We start from the raw sequence: 22024 nt of genomic DNA, 5'->3' as shown, positions 1-22024 counted from the left end.
TGGAACTAAGAACTTCAGATGTTTCTAACTTCTCTAAGGATTCGATGGACTTTGTGACCAAGTTCTCCTCATGTTTCAGTTAGTTACTGCAATATAATAAATCACTTCAAAACTCAGTGGCTTAGGCCAGGCACGGTGGCTCATGCCTGTAATCCCAGCTCTTTGGGAGGCCAAGGCAGGAGGATCACTTGAGCCCACGAGTTCAAGACAAGCCTGGGCAACGTGGTGAAACCTCGTCTCTATTGAAAATATAAAAATTAGCTGGGTGTAGAGGCAGGCGCCTGTAATCCCAGCTACTCGGGAGGCTAAGGCAGAAGAATCGATTAACTCAGGAGGCAGTTTTGTGCCACTGCACTCCAGCCTGGGTGTCAGAGCAAGACTCTGTCTCAAAAATAATAACAATAATAATAAATAAAGTAGAAATGCTGCAAGGCTGGAAGTCCAACTCAGCCAGTATCAGGATGAAGTTCTTGGTTAGATTTTAAGCACTCTCAGCCCTGTGGCCAAAGGAGATGTCTTCTTCAGAACACACAAAGAAACTTTTTCTGTTTTTGTGTTTTGTTGTTGTCTGTTTTTTGAGACAGTCTTGCTCTGTCACCAGGCTGGAGTGCAGTGGCATGATCTTGGCTCACTGCAACCTCCACCTCCCAGGTTCAAGCCATTCTCCTGTCTCAGCCTCCCCAGTAGCTGGGAGTACAGGCACCTGCCACCACTCCCAGCTAATTTTGGTACTTTTAGTAGAGACGGGGTTTCACCATGTTGGTCAGGCTGGCCTCCAACTCCTGACCTCAGGTGATCCACCCATGTCAGTCTCCTAGAGTGCTGGGATTACAGCAGTGAGCCACTGCGCCCAGCCTCTTTCACTACTTTGTCCAGCAACATTGAGAGCAACCAGCTATCTCATTATATTTGATAGTTTGCTAAGAATGTTTGGAAGTAAAATATACACAATCACTTAGCTGCTTGCTTCTTATTATTGACTGATGAGGATAATCCAATGATGATATTTTGCTATCTCCATTGCTAGATCACACCACAGACTATCTGTGCTCTCTTCTGGAAATCATCTGCATCTTTAATCAGATTAGAGAGCCAATTCCAGAAACCCCAGAACCATTCAGAAAACTCATCCTTAAAATTCTTTCTCTACTGTAATCCCAGCACTTTGGGAGGCCGAGGTGGGTGGATCATGAGGTCAAGACATCGAGACCATCCTGATCAACATGGTGAAACCCTGTCTCTACTGAAAAATACAAAAAATTAGCTGGGCATGGTGGTGTGTGCCTGTAATCCCAGCTACTCAGGAGGCTGAGGCAGGAGAATTGCCTGAACCCAGGAGGCGGAGGTTGTGGTGAGCCGAGATCGCGCCATTGCACTTCAGCCTGGGTAACAAGAGCGAAACTCCGTCTCAAAAAAAAAAAAAATTCTTTCTCTAGAACCACTCTCAGTACCAAAATCTGTGTTAGTCAGGGTTCTTCAGAGAAACAGAAAAGTGGAATAAAATATCTGGTGAGGACCCTCCTGTATCCCCAATGTTGAGTGTAATCGTGCACTATAAAGGTATATAAACCAGCCCTTGTCCCTTGTCTTTATTTGCTCCCCCCTTTTTTTTTTTTTTGGAGACCGAGTCTCGCTCTGTTGCCCAGGCTGGAGTGCAGTGGCACGACCTTGGCTCACTGCAACTTCCACCTTCCAAGTCCAGGTTCTAGCAATTCTCCTGCCTCGGCCTCCCAAGTAGCTGTGATTACAGGCACATGCCACCATGCCCAGCTAATTTTTGTATTTTTAGTAGAGACGGGGTTTCACCATATTGGCCAGGCTGGTCTTGAACTCCTGACCTTATGATTTGCCCGCCTCAGCCTCCCAAAGTGCTAGGATTACAAGCGTGAGCCACCGCACTCGGCCAATTTCCTCCTATTTTACACACAAAAAAATTTTCTTTTTTTTTTTTTGAGATGGAGTTTCACTCTTGCCCAGGCTGGAGTGCAATGGCACAATCTCAGCTCACTGCAACCTCCACCTCCCAGGTTCAAGCAAATCTCCTGCTTCAGCCCCCGAGTAGCTGGGATTATAGGCGCATGCCACCACACCTGGCTAATTTTTGTACGTTTAGTAGAGATGGGGTTTCACCATGTTGGCCAGGCTGGTCTCAAACCCTTGACTTCATGATCCGCTCACCTCAGCCTCCCAAAGTGCTAGGATTACAGGTGTGAGCCACTGTGTCTGGCCCACAAAAAATATTGCAATTGCTTGTTTCAATTCTCTACCAAACCATTACTCTTGAGGGTATCTCTTTGCTCATTGCCAGACATTATGAGCTGTAAAGTGTATTCCTTGGTCTGAAGAAATGACTCAATGGTCCAAACCGGCACAATATTTTCTGTTCTGGTCCCTCTATAGTATTTTGGGCATTCGCATCTATCACCAGGTATGCAAAACCTGGACCAGAGTGTCTACTCCCATCAGTATCTGTATGTAACCTGTAGGGAATACTTGCCAGCTATGTGCAATGCCTCTCCACTGGGGAATCTGCCCCCATAGCCATCTGCAGTCTCTGCCTTTTGTTGGCATTTTGCACTTCAGAGAGTAAAAGAATATGTCTACATTCAGCCCATCTCTGTATTGCTGCAGTATCCACTTGTTTCCTGGATCAAGGTGGGCATTTCAAGTGAACACAGCAGGTTATCCATTTGCCATCTCCAAGCAACTTCCAATTCTGAAAGGGGGTTCTTCTGATGGACATTGATATGTCCTAATTTAATGCACCCCTTCAATTTTTTTGTTTTTTTTTTGTTTTGTTTTTTTGAGATGGAGTCTCTCTCTGTAGCCCAGGCTGGAGTGCAGTGGCACGATCTCGGCTCACTGCAACCTCTGCCTCCTGGGTTCAAGTGATTCTCCTGCCTCAGCCTCCCAAGTAGCTGGGATTACTAGGCGCATGCCACCATGCCAGGTTAATTTTTTTTTTTTTTTGTATTTTTAGTAGAGATGAAGTTTCACCAGGTTAGCCAGGATGATCTCAAATCTCCTGACCTCATGATCTGCCCACCTTGGCCTCCCAAAATGCTGGGATTACAGGCATGAGCCACTGCGCCCCGCCTTCCACCCCTTCTATTTTTGTGGTAACTTCCACGGGGCTGTGCCTTTAAGCATCCCTTTAATAGGGTAATTTCCATTGCCCTCTTGAAGCTGCATCATTGTCTGGGGTAAATACCCGAGGGCGGTCGTCTAGTGCCGAGGAGATTAACAATGAGGACACACACACATGGAGTGGGTTACAGAGGGAAAGCTTAATAAGGCAGAAGAAAGGAGAGAGGAGAGCAGCTGTCTTGTGAGAGGCAGATGTCTAAAAATAGGGAAAGGTGGCCGGAGGTGGTGGCTCATGCCTGTAATCCCAGCACTTTGGGAGGCCCAGGTGGGTGGATCATTTGAGGTCAGGAGTTCGAGACCAGCCTGGCCAACATGGTGAAACCCCCATCTCTACTGAAAATACAAAAATCAGCTGGGTGTGGTGGTGGGCGCCTGTAGTCCCAGCTACTCGGGAGACTGAGGCAGGAGAATCGCTTGAACCCGGGAGGGTGAGGTTGCAGTGACTCAAGATGCCACCACTGCACTCCAGCCTGGGCCACAGAACCAGACTCCATCTCGCAGGAAAAAAAACCAAAATAGGGAAAGGTAGCAGTCAGACCGCAGCAGATTTTTATAGGCGGACTTGAGGAGGCAGCATCTGATTTGGATAGGGCCCACAGATTGGTTCCACCAGGTGTGGAACCAATTATATAGCACGTGGGGAAGGCTGGTTCCCCCCCCCACACACTAATCTTATTATGCAAATAAGCTTTCCCCGTGGCCGGCGCCATCTTGTCTGCTCCTTACAGTACTGGCGACTGGGAAAGAGAAGATGGAGCTACCATTTTGATCATGCCTAGTCCCAGGTAGCGTTTTTTTCCTATTGGCACAATTGCTGGCATTCACTTGTAGAAGTTTCTAGCTTGCTTGTTTATGTCTTCAGCTCGATTTTACGGGCTGCTGTTTGTTAGAAAACTAAATGATTTGGGGCTGCTTTTTGTAAGGTTGACGGAAAGGATGGAGAGGCAGACTCGGGGTCAGGTTTAGCAAGTTTATTTCAACCTGCCAGTTTTTTTATTTTTGACTACTTCACCACAGGCAGTGAAGGCAGCAGCCTGGCTTACAGACTACTGGGTTATATAGGGGGTTTGCAGGTGGCCAGGTGCTATTCTAAGAAAAACCGCATCTTGGTTCTCAGGGGCTGACGTTCTGCTTCGTTGGGTCAGCATCCTGGGTTCCAGAGCCGTAGGACCACATCCTGGAACCTAGGGCTGTTTTTGTTATGAGCTCGGCTTAGCGGGGGAGAAAGGGGAGGGGGTCTATGGGCGCCTTGCTGTGATCCTAACATCCCAGCCTTTTGTTATATATATAAAAGAAACGGAGAAGGGCACCCTTTGTTTCTAGCTGCTTCATGCTGAGTAGGGACGCTGGTTGGGGTGAGCCTGGCTTGCAGGTTGGTAGACCTGGAACACCCTCATGTCTTGTATTGTGCCATGGGTAAAAGCTTGTAATGGATTCTGCAAAAACTGGGTGAAAACGTGTAAGAGGGAGGGGCAAAGACTAAGAGGAGGAAGAGTTACAGCAGAGCCGAGGAGGGGACGCAGCCACGGGCCGGAGCTGAGACAAAGGCCGGGCCAGGTAGAAGAATTGTTTTTTATTTTATTTTCTGAGTTTGGTCTTTGAGCCTTTTGATAGAATTTTGTACTCACCTAGATTTATTGAGGTAGAAACAGCATTGTTTATTTAAAAAGAGGCACAGACTTTTTCTTTCCGGCAGTGAAGAGGTCTAGGCCTCTGCGGTTTTTGTAAGGTGACTGTTGTTAAAGGGTCTAGTGGGTTTTGGAGGTGAGTGGTAGAGTTTGCTTTTTTTTTTTTTTTAAATAGCAATTGGAAGTTTTGAGAGAGCGACAGGAAATATGATAATGAGGTTTTTAGGCTTCTTGCTTCTAACCTGACACCAGTTGTGACTTTTAAGGGCTACTAATAAGGAAATGAACTGTATTGTTCTTTTTTGGGCGGGCGTGTAGTGTGGCAGGGACAGGGAGTTCTTGGTTCGGAGTGACAAGGTTAATGTTGGGGTGAAGTAGACGAGGGTGCCAGTACCTGTGTGGTGGGTAGGGAGACAGAAGTAGGTTGTGGATCCTCAGAGGACGATGCTCATGGTGTTAATGTAATCAGACGAGTGGGCTGAGAACAGGTGTTGGAGTGTGTAGGTTGTTTGGAGGGACTCGGTCCAGCTTTAGTAACCTAGAGTGAGGAGGGGAGAGACAGACCCCTTTCAGAGCCCCTGTCTGGGGAAGGGGTTTCCATGTTTGAGAGGCAGGAGAGGAGGTACTGCAGAGGGGCTGGGTAAAGAGGCCGTTAGCTTCGGGGAAGCGGAATAAATTTACTTGGAGTGAGGGATGGGAAGAGGGATGGGAACTGGTTTGAGTGGAACCCCAGGCAGAGGGAGGGATGGTGCCTACGTGTATGTGTTCGTTGGAAGAGGTGACACATAAGGGGGCTTGGCCAGGTTTTGGGGTGTGGCGGGTTATGGGACTTTGGATGGCAGGGTGAGGGAGTTTTGCGTGGTCGTAATTGGCAGTTTATGTGAAGAGAAGTTTGGTAGCTCTGTTAGTGAAGGCAGTGGGATGGTGTCTAGTGAGGGTAAGGGCTCTGTTTACAAAGGCAGAGCCTTTTTGGACGGTGTGTGAGAAGCGAATGGGAATATGGTCCCAGGGCTGAGAAATTGGGATGGCTTAGTAGGCAGGAGAGGAAACGGAAAAACAGGTCCTAAAACTGGAAGCCAGTGTAGAGTTGGAATGAATAACAAGGAGTGAGAGATTGGAGATTGTTTGGGTCTTGCAGGAGTGAGAAGGGACTTCGAGAGAGCAGAGGCAGTGGGGCTGACTATTGAAAGAGTTAGGAACTTGAGGAAGAATTGGAGTCTGTATCTGGGGGAAGGAGTTGATCGGGGTTGTATGGGGAGGTGGCCTCTTTCAGAGGGTTGACTAGGTGGCTGATAGAGTCCTATGGATAGTCAAACTCTCTTTGCAGATGAGCAAGGAATAGGTGAGTTAAGACCTTTTTTTCCGTGTGGGAATGGGGAGAGAGGAGAAGACTTAAAATTTGGTATGTTAAGGGGAGAGGCTGTTCCTCTTAGCTGATATGTAGGGATAGGAGGAGAGCAGAGGGCCCTTGAGAGGAAGTGACAGAGCATACGCGACAGCTTGAGGTTGTTTTTTAGTGTGGTAATTAGGTGGGGGGGTAGAAGTAAGGGCGAAGGAGAAGGTACAGGGGCGTGCACCGATATGGAAGGAATGGTGAAAAGCTGTTAGAATTTCCTTGGTTTGTTTTTGAGGGAGGATGAGTTTTTTTAAGTATCCAGTTCCCTTGGAAGGAGGCTCCTTGTAACAGTGAAGATTTTTCGGTGGATGAATACTAGGGTTGGATTGTGGGGGTGATGAGAAGGAGAGGGGCAGGGGCAGAGGAAAGGGAGGCTCTTTTTGCTACCTCGTTGGCCTTTCTGTTCCCTTTTGAGACTTTTTTTTTTTTTTTGAGACAGAGTTTCGCCTTGTCCCAGCTGGAGTGCAGTGGAACAATCTCTGCTCACTGCAGCCTCCACCTCCTGGGTTCAAGCGATTCTCCTGCCTTAGCCTCCCAAGTAGCTGGGATTACAGGTGCCCACCACCACGCCTGGCTAATTTTGTATTTTTTAGTAGAGACGGGGTTTCTCCACGTTGGTCAGCTTGGTCTCGATCTCCCGACCTCAGGTGATCCGCCCACCTCGGCCTCCCAAAGTGCTGGGATTACAGGCATGAACCACCGTGTCCGGCCCCCTTTTGAGATTTTATCTGATTTTGTTTGGTGTCCTCAGCAGTATATAACTCCTGCCTTAGTTGGGAGGTGTGCAGCTTGGAGGAGTTGGTAAATAAGGGGACCATTAGTGATGGGGGTTCCTGCCTAGAATGGGAGTAGGACAGCGAGGCATGATAAGGAAAGAATGTGAGAAAATGGTATTAGATAGGGAACAAGTGAGGGGTTTGGTGGTGTGTGGGCACGAGATAAGTCCATCAGCCTCCACAACTGAGACCTGTGAGAGATGAGTCGGTCCTGAAAATGCAGGTAAAGCCGAGTGGGTGGCCTTGGTACTGATTAAAAAAGAGACTGGCTTACCTGCTACTGACAGAGTTACCCTGGGCTCTGATACAGTGATGGCAGATGGGGCGGGGGGCCCTGGGCCCCGTCAGTCTTCAGTGGCTAAGCCAAGGAGCTGTGGGGGTGCAAGTGATTCTTCGCCTTTTGTCTTGGTGAAGGGGTTAGGGTTGGAGGTACAGGCTTTTCCGTCTGCCCATTGAGAGGACAGTCAGACTTCCAGTGGCCCATTGGCAGATGGGGCAAGGGCTCTTTGGCACCCGTGGATTGGGGACATGCCTGTGCCAAGTGGCCTTCCTTGCTGCACTTGAAACATGCCCCCAGAGGTGCTCTGCTATCGGGTGTTTTGCGCCTCTGGGTGCCATGGCCAAGCTGTTTAGGTTGGCGAACAGCTGCTGCTAGAAGCTGGTATTTAGCACTACCTCTTTGGGTCTTGTCTGTTTTACTTTGTTTATTCCTGTTATGGAAGGCTTTGAAGGCCAGGTTAAGGAGGTCTTGTTGTGGGGTTTGAGGGCTATTTTCAGCCTTTTTAAGTTTGTGCTGGATGTCTGGAGCAGACTGGGAGACAAAATGAGTGTTAAGAACTATGGTGGCGCCAGGCGTGGTGGTGCGTGCCTGTAGTCCCAGCTACTCAGGACACTGAGGCTAGAGGATCGCTTGAGTCCAGGAGTTCTGGGCTGTAGTGCGCTATGCCGATTGGGTGTCCGCACTAAGTTTGGCATCAATATAGTGACTTCCTGGGGACAGGGGACCACCAGGTTGCCTAAGGAGGAGGGGTGAACTGGCCCAGATCGGAAATGGAGCAGGTCAGAACTCCTGTGCTGATCACTAGTGGGATCACGCCTGTGAATAGCCACTGTACTCCAGCCTGGGCAACATAGTGAGACCCCATCTTTAAAAAAAAAAATAACTATGGTAGCTTACTGAGCACAGGATTAACATGGGTGTATGTTTGGAGGGCCTCTGTAAGGCGAGAAAGAAACTGAGAAGGATTTTTGTCTGCCTTTTGGGAAATTTCTTTGAATTTAAATTCACAGCCTTATGGGCAGCTTTGTTAAGGCCTGCAATAAGGAAGGTATTATATGGTTACAGGATGCTCGGCCTGGATCTCTGGGCCGGTATTCCTAGGCTGGCTTTTCTCAGGGGACCATGGCAGCTTCTATGGGCTTATTAGGATCTTGCCAATGAAGATAGTTGGCATGTGCCTGGGCTGTGAGCCACACTCTTTCTTCCTCTTTCAGAAGGAAGGTAGAAGAGAGGATAATATATATAGAGATCGTGCCAAGTGAGTTCATAAGATTGGGTAAGATACTTAAATTCTTTGATGTAAGTGTCTGGATTGGAGGAGAAGGACCCGAGGTGCTTTTTGATTTGGGAGAGAGTGGATAGAGAGAAGGGGACATGAAGGTGGACAATGCATTCCATCCCTGCCACTTCTTGAAAGAGGAGTAAGGGAGCTGGCTGAGGAGGATGCCGGGTCTGAGAGCGGGTGTGGGGTGGAGATGGAGAGGAGTCAGAAGTGGGAGGAGATTAGGAAGGGTACAAGGGGAGAACTGGAGCTGGGGGTAAGGCAGAGGTTCAGGGTGTCCTGGCGGAGGCTCAGGGCATTGGCAGAAAGGAGGGAAGTCAGCCAAGTTGAAAGAGGATGCATCATCCTTCAGGGCTGTGGGAGGGATTGAGTTGGGTTTTGAGCAAGCAAGGAGGATTTGGAAAGTGGAGCAGGACTGATAGAGGGGTGGTTGCAGAGGGTAAAGAAAGCCTGAACATAGGGAACCTCAGACCATTTACCACTGCAGTGGCAGAAATTGTCATGGTCCCAGAGAATGTTGAAATTGAAAGTACCATTTTCGGGCCACTGAGAACCATTATCTTATTTATATTGGGGCCAGGCCGTATTACAGCAGAAAATTAATATTTTAGGCCTGACTTCAGATCGGAGACCAAGGGTGTCCAGATTCTGGACATCCTAAGGGGGTAGTTTTAGGTGGAATGGACTGGCCAGACTCTGTGGTAAAAGGCTGGAAAAGGAGGAGGCTGCCGAGAAGGAAGACAGGAGAGAGCATCCTCCACACAGTTTCCTTTACTTAAGACAGTGAATTCAGAACAGTTGCTGTTGAATTAGGCATCCCCAAGATGACAGGACTGAGGCCCCTGGGCTGGTAGAGTGCCCTTGGCCCAGCACTGGGACTTTAGACGGAAAACAGACAGTCGAGGAACCTGGACGGAGGCAAACCTCTATCCATCTTACCAGCTGGGAGGCGATGATTTGGATGGAGATAACCGTAGTTGGCAATGGAGGTCTGGGATTTCCCTCCTGGTTCTGGAAAGTGGTTCAGGATGGGGTGCTAGCTGCGGGAGCAGGGAGAGAGAGAGAGAAAGAGCGGCCAGCACCTACTCCTGTCCTGGTTTCGGCACCAAAATGTAAGGTTGATGGAAAGGATGGAGAGGCAGACACAGGCTCAGGTTTAGCAAGTTTATTTCAACCTGCCAGGCTGGCTGCCTCACCACAAGCAGTGAAGGCAGCAGCCTGGCTTACAGACTATAGGGGTTATATAGGGGGTTTGCAGGTAGCTGGGTGCTATTCGAAGAAAATCTACATCTTAGTTCTCAGGGGCTGACATTCTGCTTAATTGGGTCAGCATCCTGGGTTTGAGAGCCGAGTATGACCACATCCTGGAACCTAGGTGCCCTGTTTACAAGGCTTGAGGCTGTTTTTGTTATGAGCTCAGCTTAGCAGGGGAGAACGGGGAGGAGAATCTTGCCTTGCTGTGACCCTAACACTTTTCATTAAAAGGAAAACCTTACTGATGACTTCTGTACCCTCACTATCTGCCTAATTTTTTTTTTTTTTTTTTTTTGAGATGCTTGTTTCCCAGGCTGGAGTGCAATGGCGAGATCTTGGCTCAGTGCAACCTCTGCCCCGCCCCCAGCCCCAGGTTCAAGCAATACTCCTGCCTCAGCCTCCCGAGTAGCTGGGATTACAGGCACCTGCCACCACATCCGGCTAATTTTTTTTTATTTTTAGTAGAGATGGGGTTTCACCATGTAGGCCAGGTTGGTCTCAAACTCCAGACCTCAGGTGATCCACTCGCCTTGGTCTTCCAAAGTGCTGGGATTATAGATGTGAGCCACCGTGCCCGGCCTGCCTAAGTAATTTTTTAATTCCTATATCACTCTGACTATCTGACCAGGCTACTGGCACCTCTCCTGAGTCAGTAAAAACCTGAACAGACAGCATACAGTTCAGCCAACGGAGCTGAGTTCTTTCTACTTTTTTCAGTGTGGCAATCTTCCAAACAGGATGCGGTCCATTTGCCTTAGAATTGCCATCCATAAAAGAGCTACATCCAGGTAGTTCTTTTTTGGTCAATCAACAGCTGTTATTAGGGTATCCCCCAAGTGACAATAGGCAGGGAAAAAGAGGCTCCCTGCTTGCAAATACCTTCTTGCACATCCCTGGTAACACGTTCCTGTAGAAACCATTGCCATTTTATTATGGCACACTTCTGGGCCCTGTCTTCCGCTAGTAAAGCTTTTTGCCAGTGTCACCTAAGACATCATGGGTTTTTGAGGTTTCACTCTTACTTTATGTCCTCCAGTCGGAGGAGTAGTCTGAAGTAGTAGTAGTCTGACTACTCCTGTGATGGAAGGACATAAAATGTGCCCAATAACGAGTTAGTCATTATGGAAATGTTCTTGTCCAAAATCCCAGTAGTCATTACTGGCTGATGCTCATAGGCTTTTGCCATAAATCCCAGTCTGTATTCCACCCGTAGCTATTGTACAGATAATTTGTCCATACCATCACTTCTGCTTCTACTCTATACTGCTTGAAAGTAACAACATGCATGGGCTCTGGGTGCCTCCAGTCTTATTGGTTCTCATTTGGATATACAAGCAATATGGGCACAATGGTAGGTTTCCATGCCTTCTGTTTTACAATACTAGGTGGGGCAAGTGTTCTCTAGTCAGATATAATATCCATTCCCATTAAAAATTCAGGTAAGGGTCGGGGGGAAACAGAAAAAAAATAGAAAAAAAAGGAAAAATTCAGGTAAGGCCAGGTGCAGTGGCTCACACCTGTAATCCCAGTACTTTGGGAGACAGAGGCAGGCAGCCCACGAGGTCAGGAGATCAAGACCATCCTGGCTAACACGGTGAAACCCTGTCTCTGCTAAACATACAGAAAATTAGCCGGGCATGATGGCACGTGCCTGTAGTCTCAGCTACTCGGGAGGCTGAGGTAGGAGAATCACTTGAACCTGGGAGGTGGAGGTTGCAGTGAGCCGAGATCGAGCCGAGGAGGTGACAGAGCAAGTCTCTGTCTTAAAAAAACAAAATTTTTCAGGTAAATGAGACACAATCACTTCACATAAAGCCTGTTCAGATGTATTACTTTTCACTCACTTTCACTTTAATCAACCCTATATTCCTGTGTCCTCCCAATTTAACTATAGCCCTGATTAGGACTTTACCAGTAAGTTTCGGAATCACAGTGCATGAGGGCTTACATGTCAAGGAGTCCCAGAAATGCTACCCCCTGACCATTTTAGCCATCATGTGCATATGGCCTTGGGGCTATAGCAGGGGGTCAGGCCAAGGGAGTCAGATACTTTTTGTTTATTGTTTTAGATGGATCCTCATTCTGTCACCCAGGCTGGAGTGCAGTGGTGCAATCTCGCCTCACTGTAACCTCCGCCTCCTGGGTTCAAGCGATTCTCATGCTGGTCTTGAACTCCTGACCTCAAGTGATCCGCTTCCCAAAGTGCTGGGATTACAGGTGTGAGCCACTGCACCTGGTGTTTGTTAGTTCTTATCTTGATTAGATTTGGAACCATCACTCCAGGTTATTAAAGTTCAGGTTTGTAATTGTTATCTTTGCCTTGAGGCTTTCCACATTCTTCCAGACTATGGCTGATAAAGCAGATTTGTTTTGGGCCCTTGTTTGGAGAACCAGTAGGGGGTCCTATTCATTCACCCAACTTCTGAGAGTGCTTCATTAAGACTTTTTTTTTCTTTTTTGAGATGGAGTTCCGCTCTGTTGCCCAGGCTGGAGTGCCGTGGCACGATCTCAGCTCACTGCAACCTCTGCCTCCCAGGTTCAAGTGACTCTCCTGCTTCAGCCTCCTGAGTAGCTGGGATTACAGGCGCCTGCCACCACACCCAGCTAATTTTGTATTTTTAGTAGAGATGGGGTTTCACTATGTTGGTCAGGCCAATCTTAAACTCCTGATGTCAGGTGATCTACCCGCCTCAGCCTCCCAAAGTGTTAGGATTACAGGCATGAGCCACCATGTCTGGCCTCCCTTACTTTTGTTTGAGCTATTATAGGTAACTAGAAATTGTATATTTTGCTTTTTGTTTCTTTGCATGGCAGACCCCATGGTTATCCAGAATCAAAGGTCTTTCATTCCCTGCCCTCCCATCCCTTCTCTTGCCAAGCCACATTTGGAGAGTCAGCATTGTTCTAATGGATGCCATTTGTCTTGACACTACCTGAAGTTAGCCAGACTTCAAAGTTTGAGAGCACAGTCTCCCAGACTGCAAAGTTTGCCCAAGCCTCTGATACCACCTGCAAGGAGGTAGGGTCCCACAAGGTTAGTAGGCATGGTTTTAGGACTTCCCTCACTTCTGACCCAGCTCCAAGGTCAGGAAGTTTCCAAAACGACCTTCGGGTCCAAAAATTCACTAAAAAGCGGCCGGGTGTGGTGGCTCACACCTATAATCCAAGCACTTTGGAGGCCAAGGCAGGCGGATCACCTGAGGTCAGGAGTTCAAGACCAGCCTGACCAACATGGTGAAACCCTGTTTTAAAAAAAATAAAAAAATTCACTAAAAAGAATCACAGAACTCTTTGAAAGCTGTTATACTAATAGTTACAGTTTATTTCAGGGAAAGGATACAGATCAAAATTAGCCAAATAAAGAGCTACATAGAGCAGAGTCTGAGAGGGTTCCAAATGTGAAGCCTCTGGGGTCCTCAGAATGCATTACCTTCCTGATTTGGACAACACATATAGAGTACTACCGATCAGGGACACTCGACTGAGCTTCAGCATTCAGAGTTATTGGGGCTTCATTACATAGAGTATGAAGGATGGATTTATTGTCCATGTGGTTGAACTCAGTCTCCAGCCCCCATCCCACTCTCTGGAGGTCAGGCTGATATCATCTGGTCTAAGAGGTCTAATATGAGTCACCTCGTTAGCCACACTCTTAATATATTTACATATATCCAACAAAGCCATATATATGTCTCCCCAAAACCTGAACAAGAATGTTTATGGCAGTACTATAACATCTGAAAACTGAGAACTACCCAACTGCCCAGTAACAGTAAAATGAACAAACAAATTGTGTTACAGTCACACAATGAGCATTTAGAAGAATAAACAATATGGATGGATTTCACAAAAATATTGAGCAAAGGAAGCAGACACAAAGGGTTCAATAATGTGTGATTCCATATATGTAAAGTTCAAAAACAAGCAAAATGAATCTATACTGTCAAAATACAGAATAGTGGTTATCACTGCAGAGAAGGTGACTGGAAAAGGGGTATGGGGTCTTTGGGGGCTGTAATGGCCTGTTTCTTGACCTGTATACTAGTTAAATAGATGAGTTCAATTTGTGAATAGTCACCAAGCTGTGGGCTGATGATTTGTGTTCTTTTCTGTATATTTTTCTTCTGTATATAAAGCATTTTTAAAAACCATGTAGGGGCATCTGGATTCTCCCTACTGAGGTGCCAGTGATGGGTCCAGTACTTGAAAATCTATCCTATATGAAATGAGAGGCACACGGAACACAGTGGATTATTCATTTAAAAAAGAGTTAGCAAATATGCTTTCTCAACTCACAGCTGCAAACTCTACATTGAAAGATACTGAGACTGACATAGCAGCTCATGAAGACGGGAGTCTATGCAAATGAAGCAGGCAAAACTTTAAATGAGAAAATATGATGAAAGCTCTCTTCCCCTCAGTGCCATAGATGGTAATAATGAACCTTATTGTGTCTTACATAACAGAACATACTTGTATGCTATCATAATGCCAGCTAAGTTGTGGCATCATTTTAAGACCAATCACTTAAAGAAAAAAATGAAATTAAGTGCAGATATTGTGGGCTCTTTAAAAGCCAAACATTTTTATACCTTTTCTGGAACTCCTGACCTCAGGTGATCCGCCCACCTTTGCCTCCCAAACTGCTGGAATTACAGGCGTGAGCCACCACACCCATCCTGTTATCTTTTCAAACTAGAAAAGGCTATTAAAGCATCCCAGAGGTTTTAATTTCTAATAAGGTAAATATTGATAACTTAACCCACATCAATAAAAAAAGCTCTTTGGGGTCCTCAGTATATTTTCTTTAAGAATAAAGAGTTCTTGAGACCAAAACCTGAGAAAACCACTTAGATTATCCTCAGCCTTGTTACTAGGCTTAGTTCTTCCTGTGACCTCATGAGGAACCGCTGCTTTGGAATTCCAAGCATGTATATAAGTCCCTGGCTTGGCTGAGGTTACTGGTTCTTCTTGTTCTTTTTATTTTTCTAATTTTTAAGTTTTTTTTTAAAACTCAGCATTTCCTTTTCTGTTTGTTGCTTTTGATTATTTTTATTTTTGTCCAGCGTTGTGTTTTGATTCCATTATAGAGATAAATTCTTCAGGTGAACTATGGAAGTGATTTTCTATTCAGGTGATTTGGATCAAGCTTCTCACCAGCTTTTCCCAAATTTAAGCTGATCTGGGACACCCTGACTCTAAGACCAGCAGTAAGTTTCACAGGGCCTTTCAGCCATCTCTGCCAAGGAGGGGCCCTTATTGGCAGCTAGGATCCTTGAGACAATTGTCAAGGCCAGTCTGGGTAAGGTGAGGTTGGCCCGGACATCCTGACTAGAAAAGCAGCAGCCGTGAAGTTCATTGATGAGATTCAGCAGATCTCCAGCCGCCAGACACCATCCACAAAGTAGGAATCATGGAGGCTCAGATCACCCCAACATAGTGACATATTTGCTGCAATGGATAGTGAGGAATCTCTGCCGCATCATGAAGCACGCTAGCAAGGAGAACTTTATAGGTATCTGCTCAGCAGGAAAGAGGCCTGAAGTTGTAGGTGTTCTTTTTTTAAAAAGTGGTATAATTATTTTTTATGTAGAGACAGGGTCTCGCCATGTTTCCCAGGCTGTTCTCGAACTCCTGGACTCAAGCAGTCCTTTCACCTTAACTTCCCAAAGTGCTAGATTTACAGGCATGAGCCACTGTGCCAATACCAAGAGGTGGAGGTTGCAGTGAGCCGAGATTGCACCATTGCACTCCAGCCTGGGCGACAGAGCAAAACTCCATCTCAAAAAACAAAAAACCTCCGGTCTCCCCCAACAAAAAAATTAAAATAAGTATGGCCTGTATGCCAATATAGTAACATCTCAGTGATTAGTCAGTAAGGGATAAATTACAGCATGCATTAAGTGTCTAATTATAAATACCAGGAAATCTGCCAAGTGGTCCTGTCCTAACAATATCTGAGAACAACAGGAAGGCTGATCAACAGTGGCTTTTCCCCTCATAGCAAGTGCAGGGATAGGCACTCCCCCATCAGCATAGAAGCTGCCCATAGTTGCCATCAAAGAGGGACCCAGGCTCCTTTCACCTGTCAGGTCTGCCTGCCTTAGTTACACCTGCTTTTGTCCTCACACTTGTCATCTCATGGACAGTGATTGCTGCTCCATTCCCAAGTTTCATGTCCTCAGGAAGATAGTAGAGGTGGGGGGTGGAGGGACAAGCGAAAAAGACATTTCTTGTACTGAGGTCATTTTATTCAGGAAGGGAAGCCCTCCTTAGTGATTTCACTTACATCTCATTGACCATCTCTCCCTACAAGGGAACAGAGAGATGGAGTTTGTAGCTTTTACAGCTTCTATGACAGAGCTAGACAAGTGAGATGGGAGAAATGAGAGTGGGAGCTGCCAATCAAATGCTTCAGACTTAAGAATAAATCGAAACATTATTGCATCTGCATGTTTCCTAAAATCCTGTGAGCAACACATCTTATGCTAATTTACTTGTGCTGATGTTGATTTCTATCTACATAAATCAAGAATGATCTCATTTCAAAACTTTCCACTCCATAAAATATGAACAACATTATGCTCCTTTCTTATTTTCAGTTTTGGAGTCAGTTTATGTGGTCTATTTTATCAAAGTGAACTAGGAAAAGGATGGAAAATATTTCTAGATGCTAATTCAGGTAATTGGGTGAATAAGAGATTTTTTTTTTTTTTTTTTTTTTTTGAGACAGAGTCTAGCTCCACCTTGGCCTCCCAAAGTGCTGGGATTACAGGCATGAACCACCATGCCTGGCTGATTTTTTTTTTTTTTTTGAGATGGAGTCTTGTTTGGTTTTCCAGGCTGGAGTATGGGGGCACGATCTTGGCTCACTGCAACCTCAGCCTCCCAGGTTCAAGCAGTTCTCCTGCCTTAGCTTATAGGCACTCACCACCATGACCTTGGGGTCACCTAAGGTCAGGAGTTCAAGACCAGCCTGACCAACATGGGGAAACCTCGTCATTACTAAAAATACAAAATTAGCCTGATGTGGTGGTGCATGCCTGTAATCCCAGCTACTCAGGAGGCTGAGGCAGGAGAATCACTTGAACCCGGGAGGCGGAGGTTGCAGTGAGCTGAGATTGCGCCATTGCCCTCCAGCCTGGGCAACAAGAGCGAAACTCTGTCCCCCCAAAAAAACGAAGAAACTAAACTGGAGTAGGTGTACACATCCAAGTCAGAGAATGGGTTTTGAGTGTGTGGAGACTGTTTCCCTGAGAAGTGCTTTATCTCCATCTCGTGGACAACCTTATCTTTGCAATGTCAGCAGTAATTCTCTGGCCTTACCACACATGAGGATCACGAGGAGTACTTGCAAACAATTCAATATCCAGTCCTTTCTACCCCACCCCCACCAGCTCAGTCGGTATATACATATTTAAGATCCGTATCTGGGGGACAGGAGGCAGGAAAAAAAAGATCTGTAGCCAATTATAATATGCAATCAGAGTTAAAAACCAGTAAGTTAGAAGAAACTCTAAGTCAGTTATGAATACTGGAACAACCATTCCTTCTATAAGACTCCCATAAAGTAAAAAGAGTCATCTCTATAGGTAAATTATATAATCTTCCAAAGGTCTTTTTACAACTTGCAGAGAGGAAATCATCAAGGAGTTGCTACCAGTATGAGAAATCTAAATTTAAATTGCTTCTTGTGCACCTCTCCCTATGATGAAGCAGAAACGTGCTAAGCAAAGAGACATGCACACACACACACAATCAGACTTGTCCCTGGGCCAAACTGAAGTGGTTTCCACCTGATTTTGGTATCTTATGTGTTTACTAATTACTTTTTTGCGTATATCCTCACTTAATTCTGCTTCTTCCCATGAATGCCAGTACTCGCCTGGAGGGCCTCAGGGGCCCACCCAGATCTTGATTTTCCCTCCATCTTTTCTTTTTTTAAATTTTCTTTCTTTTTTTTAAGAGACGGGGTTTCACCATCTTGGCCAGGCTGGTCTCGAACTCCTGACGTCGCGATCCACCTGCTTTGGCCTCCCAAAATGCTGGGATTACAGGCGTGAGCCACCTCCCCTAGCCAATCTTTTCATTTATTAATTTACCTCAGGGATGGGTGAGGTGGCTCACACCTGTAATCCCAGCACTTTGGGAGGCTGAGGCAGATGGATCAGGAAGTCAGGAGATCCAGACCATTCTGGCCAACATGGTGAAAAACAAAAAAACAAAAACAAAAACACCAAAAACTTACCTTGCCAGTCTTTCTCAGCTCACTATTGTTTTAAAAAGTTCTTGGCCGGGGTCGATGGCTCACACCTGTAATCCCAGCACTCTAGGAGGCTGAGGTAGGCAGATCATGAGATCAGGAGATGGAGACCATCCTGGCCAACATGGTGAAACCCTGTCTCTACTAAAAATACAAAAAAAAATTAGGCAGGCTTGGTGGTGCCTGCCTATAGTCCCAACTACTTGGGAGGCTGAGGCAGGAGAATTGCTTGAACTTGAGAGCTGGAGGTTGCAGTGAGCTGAGATCGTGCCACTGCACTCCAGCCTGGGTGACAGAGACTCTGTCTAAAAAAAAGAAAAAAAAAAGTTTCTTAAACTAATTCCCACTGAGGATGGCTCAGTCTTCATCATGTGATGCACACATTACTGTAATAATTTTTTTTTTTTTTTTTGAGATGGAGTCAGCTGGGCGAGGTGGCTCACGCCTGTAATCCCAGCACTTTGGGAGGCTGAGGTGGGCGGATCACCTGAGGTCCGGAGTTCAAGACCAGCCTGACCAATATGGTGAAACCCCGTCTTTAAAAAAAAAAAAAAAAAAAAGAGATGGAGTCTCCCTCTGTTGCCCAGGCTGGAGTGCAGTGGTGTGATCTCAGCTCACAGAAACCTTTTGCCTGCTGGGTTCAAGTGATTCTCCTGCCCTCAGCCTCCTGAGTAGCTGGGATTACAGGTGCATGCCACGATGCCCAGCTTAATTTTCTATTTTTGGCAGAAATGGGGTTTCACCATGGTGGTGATCTGCCCAATTGGGCCTCCCAAAGTGCTGGGATTACAGGCGTGAGCCACCATGCCTAGCCTGGAATAAAATTTAGTCATTAAAATAAGAGACTAAGTTCTGCTTCTGGCAATGGTTGACTAGATGGTGCTGAATCCTCTCACTGAAAACAAACTAGAAAAGATATACAATATATACCATTAAGAGTGAAAAGGCAAGCCAAAGAGTGATAAATAATAAAAGCAATGAAAGAGCTCAGACCCAAAATATACAGGACTCCTACAAATCTAAGGATTGGCAACACAAAAAATGGCTGAAAGGCCAGGAGTGGTGCCTCACGCCTGTAATCCCAAGATCACTTGAGGCCTGGAGTTCAAAATTAGACTGGACAACACAGCAAGACGCCTGTCTCTACAAAAAATTAAAAAATCAGCTGGGCGCCAGGCATGGTGGCACGTGCCTGTAGTCCCAGCTACTCGGGAGGCTGAGGTGGGAGGATTGCTTGAGCCCAGGAGTTCTGGGCTGTAGTGCGCTATGCCGATCGGGTGGCCACACTAAGTTCGGCATCAATATGGTGACCTCCCGGGAGCGGAGGACCACCAGGTTGCCTAAGGAGGGGTGAACAGGCCCAGGTTGGAAACGGAGCAGGTCAAAACTCCCGTGCTGATCAGTAGTGGGATTGCGCCTGTGAATAGCCACTCCACTCCAGCCTGGGCAACATAGCAAGACTCCGTCTCTATAAAAAAAAAATCAGCTGGGCATGTCTGGGCACGGTGGCTCACACCTATAATCCCAGCATTTTGGGAGGCTGAGGCGGGCAATCACCTGAGGTCAGGAGTTCAAGACCAGCCTGGCCAACATAGTGAAACCCCATCTCTACTAAAAATACAAAAAATTAGCCAGGCATGGTGGTGCACGCCTGTAATCCCAGCTACTCAGGATGCTGAGGCAGGAGAATCGCTTGAATCCGGGAGACAGGGGGTGCAGTGAACCGAGATCACACCACAGCACTCCAGCCTAGGTGACAGAGTGAGACTTCCTTTCAAAAATAATAATTAATAATAAAACAAAACAAAACAGACCAGGCACTGTGGCTCACGACTGTAATCCCAGCACTTTGGGAGGCCGAGATAGGCAGATTGCCTGAGCTCAGGAGTTCAAGACCAGCCTGGGCAACATGGTGAAACCCCATCTCTACTAAAATACAAAAAATTAGCCGGGTGTGTCAGCATGTGCTGCCTATAGACCCAGCTAGCTACTCAGGAGACTGAGGCAGGAGAATCGCTTGAACCCAGGAGGCGGAGGTTGCAGTGAGCCAAGATCCTGCCACTGCACTCCAGCCTGGGCGACAAAGTGAGACTCCATCTCAAAAAACAAACAAACAAACAAAATGCCAAAACATGTCTTTGGTACACATCTGCATCTATTTCTGTGGGCATAACTAAAGGTGAAATTTCAGGGTCGTAGGACATATGACTATGTTCAACTTTAGCAGATACCACTAAACAATTTTCCAATTTTCCACTCCAGTTCAAGTGATTCTCCTGTGTCAGCGTCCCAGGTACTTGGGATTTCAGTGTGTGCCATCACGCCCAGCTAATTTTTGAATTTTTAGTAGAGATTGGGTTTTACCATGTTGGCCAGGCTGGTCTTGAACTCCTGACCTCAGGTGATCTCCTGGCCTCAGCTTCCCAAAGTGTTGGGATTACAGGCATGAGCCACGGCACCCTGCTTGATTTCCAAATAATATATCTATCTTGAATTCCTGGAAAAATTCACTTGGTCATCATGTAAGGTTGGTATAATATTTGAAAATCAATTAAGGACTTTTGGGATTGTTTTTAAGGGCTTGGGGTTTTCTTTTCTTGAAATATCTTTGATTTTGGTATAAGGGTAATGCTAGCCTCATATGAGTTGGGAAGGGCTTCCCTATTTTCTAAAATGTTATGTAAGATTGGTATAATCCCTTCTTTAAATGTTAAATAGAATTCATTAGTGAAGCCATGTGGACCTGGAATTTTCTTTGTAGGAAGGGTTTCAATTATGATTCAATTTCTTTAATAGGTAAGGGAATATTCAAATCTTCTACTTTTCACATCTATTTTGGCAATTTGTGTGTTTGAAGGAATGTGTCCATCTCATCTAAGTTGTCTGATTTACTGTATATAATTGTCTATAACAAAGAGAAAGACGACAAAGGCCAGACTTCCCACTGAGTGAGGGAAAGTTCGTTATCACATACTGACCTTATTATTAGAAGACACTTGATGCAGTATTTAGGGGTAAGGAGTCATAACATCTGCAACTTTCAAATGATTTGGCAAAACATGTGCATGTGCGCGCACACACACACGAGAGATAATGAATAGGATATGAAAAAATTGGTGAATACAGGGTGAAGGGTATATGGGAATTCATGGTACTATTTCAACAACTTTTCTGTACATTAAACATTTTTCCATATATAAAGTTAAATATATTCCATAATCCAGAAATTTAAGGGAATAATCAGAAAATCACACATACTCTGCACAAGGAAGTTTATCACAGATCAAAACTTGAAAACACCCTAAAACCCCCACAGAGGATTCGAGAAACAAACAACAAATACAATATGATACCAAAGAACCGACAGTGACAACAACAAAAGACATACTTTTTTCAAGAACATCCATGTGGAAAATGCTCAGTATAGATAGGCTACTGAGGGGAAGAGTTACAACATTGAGTACATGACCCCGTCCTATATGCACAGGAAGAAGACTGCAGAGAAACACCATGCAAGCAGTGGCTGTCTCTGTGGTGGTGTCGCAGATGAACTTGACTCTTACTCTTCTTCCAAATTTTTTTTTTTTTTTTGAGACGGAGTTTTGCTCTTGTTACCCAGGCTGGAGTGCAATGGGGCGATCTTGGCTCACCGCAACCTCCGCCTCCTGGGTTCAGGCAATTCTCCTGCCTCAGCCTCCTGAGTAGCTGGGATTACAGGCACGCGCCACCATGCCCAGCTAATTTTTTTTTTTTTTGTATTTTTAGTAGAGATGGGGTTTCACTATGTTGACCAGGATGGTCTTGATCTCCTGACCTTGTGATCCACCCGCCTCGGCCTCCCAAAGTGCTGGGATTACAGGCGTGAGCCACCGTGCCCGGCCCCAATTTTTTTTTCTTTTTGAGGCAGAATGTCACTGTCGCCCAGGCTGGAGTGCAGTGGTGCGATCTTGGCTCACTGCAACCTCTGCCTCTTGGGTTCAAGCGATTCTCCTGCCTCA

General features: G+C 46.1%; 1 long non-coding RNA gene across 2 annotated transcripts in view; it reads left to right on the top strand.

Moving 5' to 3' along the window:
- The first annotated feature begins 3876 nt into the window (after positions 1 to 3876).
- Positions 3877 to 22024, top strand: part of LOC135273999 (uncharacterized) — a 53975-nt gene continuing 35827 nt past the window's right edge. For both annotated transcript variants that reach the window (XR_010341777.1, XR_010341776.1), the window contains exon 1: positions 3877 to 3932. This is a non-coding gene — a long non-coding RNA (uncharacterized LOC135273999). The remainder of the gene's footprint in view (positions 3933 to 22024) is intronic.

Source organism: Aotus nancymaae, unplaced genomic scaffold (genome assembly GCF_030222135.1).
Source record: "Aotus nancymaae isolate 86718 unplaced genomic scaffold, 86718_ANA_hifiasm-v0.15.2.pri h1tg000010l, whole genome shotgun sequence".
In the NCBI taxonomy this organism is placed as follows: domain Eukaryota; kingdom Metazoa; phylum Chordata; class Mammalia; order Primates; family Aotidae; genus Aotus; species Aotus nancymaae.
This window is presented reverse-complemented; position numbering and strand designations above follow the sequence as displayed.